General features: G+C 40.3%; 1 protein-coding gene and 1 pseudogene across 6 annotated transcripts in view; both read left to right on the forward strand.

Moving 5' to 3' along the window:
• Window positions 1-18,957, forward strand: part of ABCG2 (ATP binding cassette subfamily G member 2 (JR blood group)) — a 127,546-nt gene that overhangs the window by 35,734 nt on the left and 72,855 nt on the right. The window lies entirely within an intron of this gene.
• Window positions 14,496-16,158, forward strand: LOC109560350 (U2 small nuclear ribonucleoprotein A' pseudogene; annotated as a pseudogene).

Raw genomic sequence — 18,957 nt, forward strand, 5'->3', positions numbered from 1 at the left:
CTGATGCTGGGAAAGACTGAGGGCAGGAGGGAAAGACTGAGGGCAGGAGGAAAAGGGGACAGCAGAGGATGAGATGGTTGGATGGCATCACCGACTCAATGGACATGGGTTTGAGTGAACTCCAGGAGTTGGTGATGGACAGGGAGGCCTGGCGTGCTGCGGTTCATGGGGTCGCAGAGTCAAGACACGACTGAGCAACTGAACTGAACTGACTGAACTGAATGGCAAAAACGGTTTAAAAACAATATTTAAATAAAAGGTTTGTGAAGTCCTAAAGCCTGTTCTTGGCGTTCTAGGATTATTATACCATAATTTGCAACCTATTGCTAGGAAGTGTTTGAGTGGCATTTAAACTCAGCAAGCTGAGTATCTCATTTTTAGCAGAATCCCGGACTGATGGAGTTGGAAAGGACCTAAAACTTAAGCAGAATTAACACTTCTAATTCTGTAAATAAACTCCTGCATGTTTGAATGACTTAATTGCAATGCTGTATGAAACATTTTATGGAGCACTGGAGGCACAGCTGGATTTGAGGACAAACAAAAACACCAGGAGTCAGAAGTTCAGTTAAGGCAGGAGTACAAAAAAATCAATGTTTCCTGATAAGACTAGGGATTTATTTGCTGGCTCATGATAAACAACAGGTTAAGCATCAAAGAAGAGTAAGGAAGAACTCTAAACTCTGTAGAAACCAGGCTTTAAAAATAGAAATTCACCTCAATGACTGTTGTAAATACTAACAAAGAAAAAGAATTCATGCTGATAAGGGAATTGTATTGTGTTCAGTATTTGAGGGTTAACTTTGTACATTTACCTCAAACTATGCCATGCCTCATTTGCATTTGTGATTTATGTATATTTCTTTTTGTTTACCTCTTTAAACTTATTCATTCATTTAACACTGAATTTATTGAGTACCTATTTAAAGCTAGAAACTAACCTTAAAAATTAATTCTCACTCTTATAAAGAAAATACATAAGTAGCAGTTATAAAATTATGGAGTAAGTACTCTAACATATTTTATAAGTAGGTATATTTTTGAGTATAAAAATACCATGAAAAAAAAGTTGTTTTTTTGGAAAGATCAATAAAGCTTTAACTATATTGACTAAGGAAAAACAGAAACCACTAAAAGCAGAAATGAAAGTGGGGTCATTACTATAAATTTTATAGAAATAAAAATAATATAAAAGGATACTATGAAGAATTGTTTGTCAACAAATTGGGTAACCTAGGTAAGGTGGACACATTGCTAGAAAAATACAATCTGCCAAAACCAACTCATGAAGAAATAGAAAATCTGAACAGACCTATAACTAGGAAGGAGATTGAATCAGTAATTAAAAACCTCCCAAACAAAGAAAAGCAATGGACAAAATGGCTTGACAGGTAGATTCTGCCAAATATTTAAATAACTAACTCTTCCAAAAAACCTGAATCTTCCTAATTCATCTGTGAGATCAACAGCCCCCTGATACTAAAGCCACACAGAGACACTCTAGAGAAAACTAAATCACTATCCCTTGTGAATATAGATGCAAAAGTTCTCAATATAATACTCACAAGTTTAATTGAGCACCATATTAAATGGATTATATGCCATGACCAGGTAGGATTTAACCCTGGAATATGAGGATGGTTCAACATAGGAAAATCAATGTAATACACCATATTAACATAATGAAGGGAAGAAATTACATGATCATCTTAATTGATGCAGAAAAAGCATTTGACAAAATTCAGTACCTTTTATGATTAAAAAAAAAAAAGAAACCTCAAACTAGAAGTAGAAGGATACTTCCTTAACCTAAGGGCCATATATGAAAAACCCATAGCTAACATCTTACTCAATGGTGAAAGACAAAGCCTTTTCCCTAAAATTAGGAATGAGACAAAGATGCCTGCTTTTGTCACTTCTGTTCAGCAAAGGCTTCCCAGGTGACTCAATGACAAAGAATCCACCTGCCAAGCGGGAGAAGTGGGTTCAATCCCTGGGTCCAATCCCTGGGTTGGGAAGATCCCCTGGAGAAGGAAATGGCAACCCACTCCAGTGTTCTTGCCTGGAGAATCTCAGGGACAGCAGAGCCTGGTGGGCTGCCGTCTATGGGGGTCGCACAGAGTCGGACACGATTGAAGCGACTTAGCAGCAGCAGCAGCAGCAGCCAGTCTTTTTGCCTGGGAAATCCCATGAACAGATGTGAAATTTTTTTTTCACTGATTTTTTAAAACTTCTGAATCGTTTGAATCACTTGAAACGAGACGCATAATTCTTATATTAAAAAAGAATTTTTAAATAAATGAAGTTCCCAAAGGGTCAGTTAGCCAGTTTAACTTTCTATGTTAAGGATAGTTGTCAAAAAAGATACCCCACTAGATGAAGATTTCTCTTCCAACTCTGAAAATATGCTATTAACATCACACAAATCTTTTTTCAGTCTTGCAGTGGTTTCAAGTGAGAGCAGTGCATCCCCCGCCCCTCTCAGAGACGATGTTTAGAGATGTCTGCTACCCTTTTTGGTGGTCATATGTCTGAGGGTTGCTATTGGCATGTAGTGGTCATAGGCCAAGGAGGGAAAGCATACTGTAAAGTAAGCAAGTGTCATATTGAAGAAATCATTGCCAAATCTATTCTTAGGATGATTTTAGCTCTCAGGTTTAGTTCTTTTATCCGTCTCGTTAGTTTTCTGTCTGTGGTGTAAAGAAAGTTTCCATATTCATTCTTTTGCACATAGACTTAGTTTTCTCAACACCGTTTTTTAAAATTGAAATATAATTGGTATACAATATTATTTAGTTTTAGGTGTACTATATAGTGACTTGACATTTGCATATATTATGAAATGATTGCCATGATAAGTCTAATAACCATCTCTCATTCAAAATTATTACAATATTGTTAACCATATATACTGTATATTACATCCCCATGGCTTATTTATTTTATAACCTGATATCTGTACCTGTCAGTCTCCTCCGTCTATTTCTTCCCCCACCCTCCATTCTGGCAACCACCCTTTGTTCTCTGAGTCTATGAGTCTTTTTTCATTTTTGTGTTTGTTTTTTAGATTACACATATACATGAGAATATACAGTATTTGTCTTTCTCCATCTAATTTATTTCACTTAGCATAACACCCTATAGATCCACTCATGTTGTTGCAAATGGCAAGTTTATTTTTATGACTGTGTAGTTTTCTACTGAATACATATACCACATCTTCTTTATCCATTCATCTTTTGATGGACACTTAGGTTGCTTCCATATCTTGGCAATTGTAAATATTGCTGCTGTGAACATTGGAGTTCATGAATTTTTTTGAATTAATGTTTTTGGTTTTCTTTGGCGGGGAGGGGTGAGTATACCCAGGAGTGGAATTATTGGGTCATAAAGTAGTTCTATTTTCAGTTTTTTGATAAACCTTTGTACTGTTTTCCACAGAAGCTGCACCAATTTACATTCTCACCAACAGTGTGCAAAGCAAAGCTTCCCTTTTCTCCACATTGGGTGATAATTTTTATCTGTCAATATTTTAAATATATCACTCCACCTTCTCTTGCTCTATAGTTTCTGCTGGGATAGCTTAATGGGGGTATCTTTGTAGGTTACTATCTTTTGTCCCCTGTGTGTGTGTTAGTCACTTGGTCGTATCTGACTCTGCAACCCCATGGACAGTAGCCACCAGGTTCCTCTGTCCATGGAATTCTCTAGGCAAGAATACTGGAGTGGGTTGCTGTTCACATTTCCAGGGGATCTTCCTGACCCCAGGGATTGAATCCAGGTCTCCTGCACTGCAGGCAGATTCTTCACCAACTGAGCCACCAGGGAATAGCTATCTTTAAAATTCTTTCTTTATTATTAAATTCTGTCTTGGAGAAGATTCTTTTGCATCAAGATAATTAGGTATTCTGTTAACTTGGTAGATTTGTATGTCCAGTTCCTTCCCCATCTTTGGGACATTCTCAGCTACTATTTCTTTAAATAAGCTTTCTGCTCCATTTTCTCTCTCTTCTCCTGGGATACCCATTTTCTTTATGTTGCCTTCTCTAATGGAGTTGGATAGAGTTTCTTCAATTTCTTAAGATCTTGGTTCTTTCTCCCCTTCTGCTTAAATCACTTCTAGATTTCTATCTCTGAGCTCACTAATTTTCTCTTCTTTGTGAGAAAATGGAATTTCCCAATACTTCTAATGCATTCTCCATCTCATTTATTGAGCTCTTTAGCTCAGCAGTTTGTTTGGTCCTTTTTTAAAGTTTCAATCTCTTTGGTAAAGTATTGGTTCGTTCCTTACTTTTATTCCTAGGCTCACTAAACTGCCTTCTGAGCTTTCTCATGCCCGTTGAGTTTTTCATGATGGCTATTTTTAATTCTTTGTCATTTGGATCACAATCTTCCTTGACTTCAAGTTTGGTCATTTTCTTTTTGTGATACTGTGTGACTGGGTTTTTTCACAGTGTTTGATGAGTTGTTTCTCTGCTGGTGCATTTAAAGTAACAAGAAAGAAAAGAAAGAAAGAAAGAAAGTCGCTCAGTCGTGTCTGACTCTTTGTGACCCCATGGACTGTAGCCTACCAGGCTCTTCTGTCCATGGGATTTTCCAGGCAAGAATACTGAAGTGGGTTGCCATTTCCTTCTCCAGGAGATCTTCCCAACCCAAGGATTGAAACCCCGTCTCCCGCATTGTAGGCAGATGCTTTAACCTCTGGAAAGCCCCTGGTTTGAAGTAGCAAACCCCTTTCTAATTTAGATGAAGTTTTGTTTACTTAGATTCTAACAATTCAACAGATTGATAATTAGAGGTCTTTCTTCTGTTTTTTAGTAGATGGTGCTATAGCACAAGTTTTCAACTTTTCTTGCTGAGCTGCCTCTGACAATATTTGAGAATTGGCACTTTCCACCCTTCACTGCCTTTGCCAGAGGTGTCACAGGTGCCCTCCGTGGTCCCTGCTTGTGCCTCTGGGCTCATTGGTGCCCTGCTGATGTTGGTGCCATTGCTGTCACTGTCATTGCTGCCAGGGGAACTGGGATGATGGGTGCCCCGCTGTGTCCGGGGTCACTTGGTTAGTCTCAGCAGGAGGGGTGGGTGGGAGAAGCTGGGGTCAGACAGGTGCCTCCACCACAGCTGGGGTTGTCAGGTTTGTAGGCACCACCATGGGCAGGGGGATGAGGGTCACGGGCACCACCATGGCTTGAAGGACCGGAGTCATGGGCCCTGCCACTACTGCTGCCTGGTTCTGCCATGACCAGGAAGCCATATGCACTGCCTCCACGGCTGCTGCCTGGCTCTCTGGGACTGCAGGCTTAGCCATTTCAGAAGAGAAGCGGGGGTTGTAGGCACTGCCGCCACTGTTACCCTAGTTCCATCTCCTCTGTGTGTTCCAAACCACCCACCTTCAGGTATACAGATGTGTGGGTCTCTGCAGCATCCTGGTAGTTTGAACAGAGGCAAGTTATGAATGTCTTACTAGTTGGAAATTGAGGGGGAGAAATAAAGCATCTTACACTGCCATGATGCTGATATTCAGTTCAGTCGCTCAGTCGTGTCCGACTCTTTGCGACCCCATGAATCGCAGCACGCCAGGCCTCCCTGTCCATCACTAACTCCCAGAGTTCAACCAGACTCACGTCCATTGAGTCAGTGATGCCATCCAGCCATCTCATCCTCTGTTGTCCCCTTCTCCTCCTGCCTCCAATCCCTCCCAGCATCAGAGTCTTTTCCAATGAGTCAACTCTTCACATGAGGTGGTCAAAGTACTGGAGTTTCAGCTTTAGCATCATTCCTTCCAAAGAAATCCCAGGGCTGATCTCCTTCAGAATGGACTGGTTGGATCTCCTTGCAGTCCAAGGGACTCTCAAGAGTCTTCTCCAACACCACAGTTCAAAAGCATCAATTCTTTGGCGCTCAGCCTTCTTCACAGTCCAACTCTCACATCCATACATGACCACAGGAAAAACCATAGCCTTGACTAGACGAACCTTTGTTGGCAAAGTAATGTCTCTGCTTTTGAATATGCTATCTAGGTTGGTCATAACTTTCCTTCCAAGGAGTAAGTGTCTTTTAATTTCATGGCTGCAGTCACCATCTGCAGTGATTTTGGAGCCCCCAAAAATAAAGTCTGACACTGTTTCCACTGTTTCCCCATCTATTTCCCATGAAGTTACTCTCCAGCAATTTTTGAAATCAGAAAGTGTGAGAACTCCACTTCGTTCTTCATTTTCAAGATTACTTTGGGTATTTGGGATTCTTTGAGATTCATGTGAATTTTAGGATGAATTTTTCTATTTCTGCAAAAACACACTGGAATTTAGAGAGTAATTGCATTCAATCTGTGGATCATTTTGGGTAGTATTGTCATTTTAACAATCTTAAATCTCCAATCCATGAATACATGATGTCTTTCCATTCATTTATGTTTTCTTTAATTTATTGTGTTGTCTTGTATTTAAATTATTGTATTGCCTTGTAGTTTACAGTGTACAAGTCTTTCACTTTGTTGGTTAAATTTATTTTATTCTTTTTGAAGCTATTATAAATGAAATTGTTTTCTTAATTTCCTTTTCAGATTGTTCATTGCTAGAGTATAGAAAATCCACTGATTTTTATGTATTGACTTTGTATGCTGAAGCTTTGATGAATTTATTAGCTCTAAGTTTTTTTGTGTGAAATCTTTAGCATTTTCTTCATAAAAAATAATGTCACCTATTAACAGAAATTATTTTATTTCCTTCAAGTCTGGTCGCCTCTCCTTTTCTTGCCTAATTTGCTTTAGCTACAACTTCCAGTACCATGTTGAATATTGTTGTTGAAGTCGCTAAGTTTTGTCCAACTCTTTTGCAACTCTATGGACTATAGCCCATCAGGATCAATTGGCAGCCCACCTGCCAAAGCAGGAGACATGGGTTTGATCCCTGATCTGGGAAGATCCCACATGCCACAGAGTAACTAAGCCTATGCACCACAACAATTGAGCCTGTGCTCCAGAGCCTGGGAGCCACAACTACTGAGCTCAGGTGCTTCAGTTATAGAAGCCCGTGTGCCACAGAGCCTGTGCTCTGCGACAAGAGAAGCTGTGGCAATGAGAAGTCCACGTACTGCAGCTAGAGAGTAGCCCCCACTTGCTACAACTAGAGAAAAAGACCAGGCATCAAGGAAGGCCCAGCACAGCCAAAAATAAATAAATAAATTAATTAAATTATTTTTTTTAAGTTGGTGAAAGATGAATATTTGAGATAAAATGAAAATTACTAAGATCCACATCTTCAGACATGAAAGAAAATATTTATGAAATAAAATTATTTGTTGTCTGAAATTTGTTTCAAAGTAATCTGTGGGAAAGGGGGAAAAAAGAGGAGTATCAGTGAAATGAAAATTGACTACCAGTTGAGATTAGCATATAGTCATTCATCATACTATTCTTTCTACTTGTGAAATGCTTGGAAATTTCTGTGTATGTGTGTGTTAATCATTCAGTCATGTCCTACTCTTTGAGACTGTAGACTTCCAGGCTCCTCTGTCCATGGAATTCTCCAGGCAAGAATACTGGAGTTGGTAGCCATTCCCTTCTGCAGGGGATCTTTCCGGCCCAGGGATTGAACCTGGGTCTCCTACATTGCAGGCAGATTCTTTACTGTCTGAGCCACTACAGTGGTAAGAAAAAGTGAAAAAGATGACAGATACATTTGAGAATTTCTAGTTTCAGCAATATTGCAGAGTTAAGAGGCCCTGAAACTATTCAGCTACATAATATCTAAAAATGCTTGATAAAATATTAAAACCACTCTTATTTTTTAACTTAAACTTTTTATTTTCCATTGAGGTATAGCCAATTAACAATATAGTGATAGCTTCAGGTAAACAGTGAAAGGACTCAGCCATATATATACATGTATCCATTCTCCCCCAAACTCCCTTCCCATCCAGGCTGCCACATAACACTGAGCAGAGTTCCATGTGTATATAGTAGGTCGTTGTTGAAAATATTGAAACCACTCTTAATTGATTGGATGATTCCCACTAAGATCAGAATGGAGTACAGACCAGGCAGGTAAACTAAATTTTAGAGCCTTGGATACTCTGAGGCCTACAGTATTCTTTATTGACACTCTGAACTGCATTGCACAGAAGGGACAGAAACAAAGCCTGAAGTCACGTAGAAGGGAAGCATAGTACCTACATCTAAGAGAGGCATACCCTTACAACGGGCAAACTCAAGGTGAACCATAAGAACACGTTTCCTTACTGGACTGGGCTATGAATGGAAGTTAAAAAAAAAACCAACAACATTTTCTTTGAGAACTTTTTCTTCTGGCTAGATGTCACATAGTTTGGGACTCAGTCCACATATTTTGCCTGATCCCAAAACACAAGCCTATAATTTAAAGAGTAGCAGGTTAGGTACTATCCCCAGGTGCCTGAGAGAAGTAAAAATAGACTTTTCCAGATGAGCATACCCTCAAGCAGGCCTCAAAGAATTCCTGGAGACAGTCAACAAAAAGCTCATAGTAAAAAGTATAAAACAAAAATCAAGCAAGCCATAGATAGCAAACCCAGAACCATAGAGAGTTCAACTTTTATAATTAATTATCATAAGTAAACTAAAAAAATAAGTCTGCTTGAAATGCTTTTAGATTAAAAAAGGACTTTGAAAACATGAGCAAAAATAGGAGACTAATGATTAGGCCAATTTGAAGAAGAACAAAATATTACTCTTAGAAATTAAAAAAAAACTTACTGAAATCCCATCCAGGCTGCCACATAACACTGAGCAGAGTTCCTGGATTCAAATGGATAGACAGTTAAAAGAAAGATTAATGGAAATAAAGAGCAACCCACCCCAGTATTCTTGCCTGGGAAAGCCCATGAACAGAGGAGCCTGGTGGGCTATAGTCCATGGGGTCTCAAAGAGTCGGACATGTACTTAGCTGTACTTTTTTTTTAATTTTGGGATTAACATGATTTATTTCATTATCAGTCTTACAAATTACTGAGGTTGGGTAAGGCCGGGATTGTAGCTTGAATTTCACACTTTGGTTGAGGAACAGTCTGTTAGTGAACAGAAGGCCGTGGAGGTGCCACAGTTCATCCAGCAGTGTTAGAGACCTTCTCAGAAGCAACAGGTGAGACCAGGCACATCACAGTCAGAGGTCCACTCCAGTGGCTCTCAGGGTCCACTGCCTGCCCCCGCCCACCCTGCTTTATGGAGGCACGGAGGCCCCTAGAGGCCCCAGGGAGACATGATGGGCTGAGGGGCTTCACCATCAGGTGGTGTGTCTCTGCCTCAGCATTTCCATCCATACCACACATCACTTTCTCCCACTATCTACACTCTTATTTATTTTTAATACTAGTGTATTTTTAAAAATATACTTTTATTTGGCTGCGACGGTCCTAGTTGCAGCACATGGGATCTTCAGTCTTCATTGAGGCATGCAGGATCTTTAGTGGTGGCATGTGGGATCTAGTTCCCCAATCAGGGATCAAACCTGGACCCCCTGCATTGGCACTGAGTTTTTGCACCACCAGGGAAGTCCCACTCCACCCTTTTATAAGTGGGCAGCCTCATCCCTGCCTGGGCTTCAAGCAGAGAGCCTGGTTCTGGTCCCCAACTTTTTGTCAGTGGAGTCCCCTTTATTGAGCCAAACTCCTTACCACCATTACCTGTTCCTGGACTCAAGACCTTCAACCCACAACCTTGGTAATTCTCACCACTTTGGATTTCTTTCATGGAGATATTCATCTTGGTTTTGCAACTGCCTGGATTTTCTTGTTTTTCTTCTTTTATTTTGATCCATTGTGACTGAGCAGGATATTGAAGGGTGAACAAATTTATTTTACTTTCTCTCTCCAAAGAAATCTTATAGCAGTTTTTGCATAATCCCACTATGCTTCAGTTTCATCTTCAAGATAAAAATTTTAACAGAACCCACCTAAAGGCATTGTTGTAAAGATCAAATGAGATTTAGAAAAAACTGCACAAAACCTAAAGGCACTTAGAACACTGCCTGGCAAGTACCAAGTACTCAATAAACATTAGCCACTACTATTGGTACTGGGGAAAGATTGAGGCTACCTTATATTTTCCAAATATACATAATTTTATTGTCTTTATTCAACCCCGTGGCATAGGTATTATCACCCTTAATTTGAAGTAAAGAAATTGAGGCACCCAAGGGTCAAATAGCAAAAGCTGTAGAGGTGAGATGAACCTTGGGTACATCTAGACTGGCTGTTGACTTTGTTATAAAATAGAATAATTAATGTATATTTCTTGCTCTAATATGGGTGATGACATGGAGAAGACTAAAATCTCATTCTGGATGAAGTTATAAGCTTTGGCTCTGTTGACATCATCTGTTATAATAGATGGCATGACAGCCAGAAATGAAAAAAGTCTAAGGCATTATATAATGAATGATGTGTCACTTAATGCTCATTACACTTTAACTTCAGTTGCTCCCACGAATGAATTCTTGTCTCTACAGGCAATAAAATGTTATAGTAGTCAGTAAGGTATCATATGAAAAAGGGCAGTCTCAATAAACCCTTCTCCACTTTTACAACATTCAGGTCAGGGTGGATAAGCCCCTGAATTACATGAGATAAACTCACTTTTATTATTCAGTCAATAAATATTTATCAAGTATCTGTTGTGTTCAAGGCTCTGAGCAAGGCAACGTTTAGGAAATACACTGAGGTGGGAGACATACTTTCTACTTTCGTAATTCCCTTTAATGGCCCACAAGACGTTCCAGCTTCTTTGTCTCTCCCATTCAATGTTTTATCTGTTACCAGGACTGTAAATTCTTCCTTTATGGTGTTTCTTTCCTCACAAATTTTTTTCCACCATAAAACTCTAGTTCAGTCTATTTTTTTCATTCCCAGACTGTTCACTGCTTTCCCACATCCGCCATCCATCCTATACGTAAACAGATTACTCTTCCTAAACACCACTTTGACAGTGTCATCCCTCTACACTAAACTTTCAATGGTTTCTCACTCTCAAGATAAATCTGCACTCTTGGTTTGGCCTTAGGGCCTCCACATTTGGCCCCAGAAGATTCTCTTACATTTTTGTTAGTATGTTTCTGAGAATACAGTGATTGAGCTACTTTTTGGTGAAGAGCTTCCATGAACAAATGCTGTATACGTGTTCTGCAATGATGAAACCTACTTAATCAACTTGTTTTAATCTAGCATCTCCTCGTCTTTCTTTTCCCCATATCACGTGTTCATAACGTCTTTTGTTTAAGTAAACTTTTAAATTGCAGTATAACATACATACAGAAAAAGCAAAGAAAATCTTAAGTAAACGATTTGGTGTATATTTAAAAAGTGAACATACCTGTATATCTGCCACCCTAACCTCTTTCTCTATCTCTCTGTCTATATATATGTGTATATATATTTTTATATTTGTTTATTCTCAATATCCCAGAAGTTTCCATTATGTTCTACCCTAGTTATTGTCCCTTCCAAAGATAACTACTCATCTCACTTTTATCACTATATATGAGTTTTGTTTATTTGGTTTTTTTTTTTTGGCTTGTTTATTTTTATTGAAATATAATTGACATATAACAAATACACATACAAATATATATGCATACATTTGATCTGAGTAACAGATATACAAGTGTGTTTACTTTGTAAATATACATCAAGCTGTTTACTTAGATTTTCTGTACATTTTCTATATGTGTATTATACTTCAATTAAAAAGTTTAAAGACTTTATAGATATGTGAAATTTAGTTTGGTGAACTGTCAACATTTAAACTTTCAGTCTATTTTTCAAGGACAAATGTTACATCTTCTGCCCCACTTTCTAACTCTGCAGATTAATTATCTGTACCTAATTATATACATTTCCCCCTCTACTATGCTTATTTTTTAGGGCTTGACTACCTCTGTGAACTTTACAACCAAATGAATTATTTGGTCTCTTGTCTGCTACATAAAGAAAATTATTAGAATCAAGGTGATCTGGCTTCACATCTGGCCTCAACACCTCCACCACACCCTGCTCTCTCACCACTCCCCTTTCCCCCCCATTATGCTGTCTCTCTGTATTAATGCCAGCCTCTTTTCTCCATACCCATAAAAGACATTGATAATTGGTTTTTGATATTTCTCTTCTTTCCAAGATGGTCACTACCTTGGCAGAGTCTGTGTTTATTTAGATGACCAAGCCATCACCCTAGCTTTTGTGTTCTTTGATCTCAACGTAACCTTCAGTGTAGGCAGAATTCTAAAAATCCCCATCTGGGAACTGCTCTGAGGAATTCTGAAGTTGTGACTGAAGTTCCAAATGAATTCACCCCAAAATAGTGAAATTATCTAGATGGGCCTGATGTAATCACACAAGCCCTTTAAAAAGAGGGATATAAAATCCGAGAGAAGTTTGAGGATGTGCTTTGAGATGAGGAGTCACATGAGAAGGAATGTGGGCAGCCTGAAGAAGATGGTTGACTGTCAGCAAGGAAACACAGACCTCAGTCCTAAAACTACAAAGAAATGGATTCTGCCAACAATTGGTCCTTAGCAGATTCTTCAGATGGAAGTCTTCGGATAAGAATCCAGCTGACCGACTGGATTGAATGCATGATAGCCTAAGCAGAGCCCAGCCTAGCCCACCTAGATTCCTGACCTCCAGTGAAATAATAAATGAGTATTGCTTTAAGATGCTAAACCGATGCCAAGTTCTTACTCAGCACTAGAAGACAGATATACCTTTCTTCCATTTCCGTAATTCAACTGTCATGTTCAAATCATGGGACCTTGTCAAGCCTGGATTGATAATATTATATTATATGCTAATATTATTGCTAATAATATAATATTATTATATTCAGTGACTTCACCCTCTGGTTTCAGCTCTTCAGCCTCCAAGTGACCCTAATTTAGGTCCCCTCACCACGTCTGTCTTCCTGCCTTCACTTTTCTGTGATGAATCACTTAACCTGCTCAAACTCTTGCTCCATTTTTCTGTTGCCTTACCCACCTAGCAAAACCACATCCTCAAATTTATTCAGCCTTCTAACCTGCTCTAGCTTTACTTCTCTGTGATTGGGAAAGCCATGTCCATTTGTAACTCTGATGTCACCACATTTATAGAATCCAGTCTTAGGGGTCTTGGTGCTTGGCAATCTCTCTTTAGGTCCCTTGGAAGAAAAACTTTTTGTCTACAATTTAGGTCTAGTGGTGGGGGGGGGATGAGCTGAAAGTTAATTGACAACAGATTAAAGGAAAAAAGATAAGGTCCTGGGGTTTATAGACCAGTTTAATAGGGGAAAGTGGGATGGGGAGAAAGGGATTCTATGGGAAAACAAAGGACTTTTAAGAAAGACAAGTAGGCGTTTAGGGAAAGAAGCAAAGATATTTCTTTCAATTTTCTCTCTTTTCCCTAATTAAAACATTTATCTACACATCTTGACTCCCTTCCCTTTGGTCACAACTTAAAAAATATATAATATTTGCTTTTCTTTTCTAATTCCTCTGAATTCTAGATCCATTCTGTTTTCTAAGTTACCTGATTAACCACCTTTTCCTCTTTATGGCTTGTCTTCTTGGCATGCACACCTATTCTGGCCTAATTTAAACCAAACAAGAAATATTTTCTCAGAGCCCCAAGATAGGCTTTAGATATACTGCTTTCTCTCACCTTTCTTTTATAGTGAGACTTTTGGAAAGTGTTGTTTATACCCTGTTTCTATTTAGAGACTAACTGTTCTCTCACTGAATTGATCGAAGGCCCCTGGTAGCTGATAAGCAGAGCCATGGTGGGGGTCATGGTGCATACAGCCTCTTGCACTGGTTTTTATTTGCTTCAACTTAAGTAGTAGTGAAAATAAATACACTGGGAGCCAATACAGATATTATATTCCCAAATGCCCCCAGGGCTATAATAAGCCCTGCCTGACACCTGACATCTCACACGCTAGTAAAGTAATGCTCAAAATTCTCCAAGCCAGGCTTCAACAATACGTCAACTGTGAACTTCCAGATGTTCAAGCTAGTTTTAGAAAAGGCAGAGAAACCAGAGATCAAATTGCCCAACATCCATTGGATCATCGAAAAAGCAAGAGAGTTCCAGAAAAACTGCTGCTGCTGCTGCTAAGTCGCTTCAGTCGTGTCCGACTCTGTGCGACCCCATAGACGGCAGCCCACCAGGCTCCGCCATCCCTGGGATTCTCCAGGTGAGAACACTGGAGTGGGTTGCCATTTCCTTCTCCAATGCATGAAAGTGAAAAGTGAAAGTGAAGTCGCTCAGTTGTGTCCGACTCTTCGAGATCCCATGGACTGCAGCCTGCCAGGCTCCTCTGTCCCTGGGATTTTCCAGGCAAGAATACTGGAGTGGGTTGCCATTGCCTTCTCTGAGAAAAACATCTACTTCTGCTTTATTGACTATGCCAAAGCCTTTGACTGTGTGGATCACAATCAACTGTGGAAAATTCTGAAAGAGATGGGAATACCAGACCACCTGACCTGCCTCTTGAGAAATCTGTATGCAGGTCAGGAAGCAACAGTTAGAACTGGACATGGAACAACAGACTGGTTCCAAATAGGAAAAGGAGTATGTCAAGACTGTATATTGTCACCCTGCTTATTTAACTTATATGCAGAGTACATCATGAGAAATGCTGGGCTGGATGAAGCACAAGCTGAAATCAGGATTGCTGGGAGAAATATCAATAACCTCAGATATGCAGATGACACCACCCTTATGGCAGAAAGTGAAGAACTAAAGAGCCTCTTAATGAAAGTGAAGGAGGAGAGTGAAAAAGATGGCTTAAAGCTCAGCATTCAGAAAATTAAGATCATGGCATCCAGTCCCATCACTTCATGGCGAATAGATGGGGAAACAGTGGAAACAGCGGCAGACTTTATTTTTTGTGGGCTCCAAAATCACTGCAGATGGTGACTGCAGCCATGAAATTCAAAGATGCTTACTCCTTGGAAGAAATGTTATGACCAACCTAGACTGTGTATTAAAAAGCAGAGACATAAGCAGGAGGAGCGGCGGGCAGGAGGCTGCAGGATGGTGAAGCTGACGGCGGACCTGATCGAGCAGGCGGCGCAGTACACTAACGCGGTGAGGGACCGAGAGCTGGACCTGCGGGGGTATAAAATTCCTGTCATTGAAAATCTCGGTGCCACCTTAGACCAATTTGATGCCATTGATTTTTCCAACAATGAAATCAGGAAACTGGATGGTTTTCCTTTGTTGAGAAGACTAAAAACATTATTAGTGAACAACAATAGAATATGCCGTATAGGTGAGGGGCTTGATCAGGCTCTGCCTTGTCTGACAGAACTCATTCTCACCAATAACAGTCTTGTGGAACTGGGTGATCTGGACCCTCTGGCATCTCTCAAGTCACTGACTTATCTGAGTATTCTAAGGAACCCTGTAACCAATAAGAAGCATTACAGACTCTATGTGATTTATAAAGTTCCACAAGTCAGAGTACTGGATTTCCAAAAAGTGAAACTAAAAGAGCGTCAGGAAGCAGAGAAAATGTTCAAGGGCAAACGGGGTGCACAACTTGCAAAGGATATTGCCAGGAGCAAAACTTTCAATCCAGGTGCTGGTTTGCCGACTGACAAAAAGAAAGGTGGGCCATCCCCAGGGGACGTGGAAGCCATCAAGAATGCTATAGCAAATGCGTCAACTTTGGCTGAAGTGGAGCGGCTGAAGGGCTTGCTGCAGTCCGGTCAGACACCTGGCAGAGAACGCAGAGCAGGCCCCACTGATGATGGTGAAGAGGAGATGGAAGAAGACACCGTTGCAAATGGGTCCTGAGCAGGGCGGCCTCAGCACCTCAGGATGTGTAACAGTCCACCTCGGACAGGTCCTGCCTTGTGTCAGCAAAGTAGAGTTCATCAACATTGTTGAAACGCTCAAAACTGCTGCTTGTAATTTTGTAATACAGATTTTGAAATCTAAAACCCAGTTTTCTACCAGTAGTACAAATAAAGGACACTCGCTATGCTGCGGGTTGTGCGTCACTGGGGCGTGTGCAGTGAGGTATGGATATGGAGAGTTGGAAATGCAGCAGGGCGGCTCTGTGGGCAGGCTTCACAGTCCTCTTGAAATGTTTAGATTTTTAAATTCATAATAAAACTTAGATTATCTGTGTGCTGCTACTGGTTGTTAGAATTTGCGATATGGGCTGCATTTTTTTCTTCATGAAGGCTCACAAACATCATTAAAGACAGCCAGGCCCCAGGGCTTTGCAAGAAAAAAAAAAAAAGCAGAGACCTCACTTTGCCAACAAAGATCCGTCTATTTTCCAGTAGTCATGTATAGATGTGAGAGTTATTTTCTTTATAGAAAGCTGAGTGCTTAAGAATTGATGCTTTTGAACTGTGGTGTTGGAGAAGACTCTTGAGAGTCCCTTGGACTTCAAGGAGATCCAACCAGTCCATCCTAGAGGAAATCAGTCCTGAATGTTCATTGGAAGGACTGATGTTGAAGCTGAAACTCCAATACCTTGGCTACCTGATGTGAAGAGCTGACTCATTTGAAAAGACCCTGATGCTGGGAAAGATTGAAGGTGGGAGGAGAAGGGGATGACAGAGGATGATATGGTTGGATGGCATCACTGACTCAATGGATATGAATTTGAGTAAATTCCAGGAGTTGGTGGTAGACAGGGAGGCCTGGTGTGTTGCAGTCCATGGGGTAATTAAGAGTCGGACAGGACTGAGCAACTGAATTGAGCTGACACCTGAATTTGCTAAGGGGGAATTGTGTTCACCACTTAGAGAACACATAAGGAATGGGCCAAGTCCTTACCACTTCCTTGCAATTGGTAGCCAGGCAAGCAGACAGAGAGAGCTCAAGGGGGCTGGGAGAGCTTTGGAGGATATTAAGAATTCTATGAGAAGGATGAAGAGAGCTTCTAATAGGTCCATATAAGAGCTTTGATAATAGGGTTGCCTGATTGATGGCATTATAGGCCCAGGAAGCTTGTTCCTTTAATGAGAAGACTTTGTTTTTGATTTTTACTTTCTTGCCATTCTGTATAATAAATCATACCCTTTATACTTTGTCAACATTAAGTTAATTTATTAACTTTATTAATAAAGTTTATCAACATTACATTTATCAACATTAAGTTGATATCAACTCATCTGTTGCTGACATTCCATCAAGCACTGAAAGCCATACAAGCAAACACCCTTCACTGGTGTGATGATTGGAAAGGAGTATTAGGCTCCCTCCCTGCCCCCACTGCAAAATCTTCCAGTTATTTTTAGAGTTTTCAAAAGGGTGGCTCAAGTGATTTTATGAATAAGACCATTGGCTTCCTTCCTGAAGGCATTTTTTCTGAAACATCTAGCTATGCCTATGTGCATTGCCTACAGAAACGCATGGTGACACCTAGGCCCTTCTAGTGCTCATTTAAGATCGCCAATGATACCACTCTAATGGCCAAAAGCAAAGAGGAATTAAAGAGCCTCTTGATGAAGGTGAAAGAGGAGAGTGAAAAAGCTGGCTTAAAATTTAAAATTCAAAAAACTAAGATCATGGTATCCAGTACCATCACTTCGTGGCAAATAGATTGGGAAAAAATGTAAACCGTGACAGATTTTATTTTCTTGGGCTCCAAAATCATTGTGAATGGTGACTGCAGCCATGAAATTAAAAGAAATGTGCTCCTTGGAAGAAAAGCTATGACAAACCTAGACAGCATATTAAAAAGCAGAGATATCACTTTGTGAACAAAGGTCCATATAGTCAAAGCTATGGTTTTTCCAATAGTCTGATGCTGGGAAAGATTGAAGGCAGGAGGAGAAGGGGGAGACAGAGGATGAGATGGCTGGATGGCAGCACCGACTGAGACATGAGTTTGGGCAAACTCCAGGAGATAGTGAAAGACTGGGAAGCCTGATGTGCTGTAGTTGCATAGGGATGCAAGGAGTCAGATACGGCTTAGCTACTGAACAACAATGATATGTGTATCAAAGGTGTGAACTCCAGTTGACCTCATAGCTTTCAGTTGGGAAATCCTGACTTTGATAAGTCTATGATTTGACTGTAAGGCATGTAAAACATGACTATGACTTCAAGGGCAGAGGCAAATGGGACTGAGCACAAAGCACTCTTAAATTGTTGGGAGACTGAATCTGGGACCAACTTTTTGTGGGAAATTTAGCTATATGTATTAAAAACTTTTAAATGAGCATACCTTTTGCCTCAGCAATTCCCTGTCTGGAATTTATCTGAGTGTGTGTGTAATGACAGAGCTTATAAAGATATTTTGTGAATAATAGGAAGATTGGTTAAAGTACATAACAAACACTGAATACCATGTGCCCATTAAATATAAAGTTGTAGAAAGATTTTGAATGACAGGGAACCATGTTGCAAAATAGCAGTTTTACAAAATATTAATAGTAATAGCTACCATCTAGTGTGTGTGCGCGCTCAGTTGTGTCTGACTCTCCACAAAGCCCACCAGGCTTCTCTGTTCATAGAATTTTCTAGGCAAGAGTACTGGCATGGGTTGCTGTTTCCTACTCCAGCAGAGCTTGCTGAACCAGGGATTGAACCTTGGTCTCTTGCCTCTCCTGCATTGAGTTCAGTCGCTCAGTCGTGTCCGACTCTTTGCAACCCCATGGACTGCAGCACTCCAGGCCTCCCTGTCTATCACCAACTCCCGGAGTTTACTCAAACTCATGTCCGTTGAGTTGGTGATGCCATCCAACCATCCCATCCTCTGTCGTCCCCTTCTCCTCCCACCTTCAATCTTTCCCAGCAACAGGGTCTTTTCAAACAAGTCAGCTCTTCGTATTAGGTGGCCAAAGTATTGGAGTTTCAGCTTCAACATCAGTCCTTCCAATGAACACTCAGGACTGATTTCCTTTAGGATGGACTCCTGCATTGGCCAGCAGATTCTTTATCACTGAGCTACCTAGGAAGCCCCAGCATCTATTAAGTGCTATCTAATGA

Source organism: Bos indicus, chromosome 6, assembly GCF_029378745.1.
Source record: "Bos indicus isolate NIAB-ARS_2022 breed Sahiwal x Tharparkar chromosome 6, NIAB-ARS_B.indTharparkar_mat_pri_1.0, whole genome shotgun sequence".
NCBI lineage: Eukaryota > Metazoa > Chordata > Mammalia > Artiodactyla > Bovidae > Bos > Bos indicus.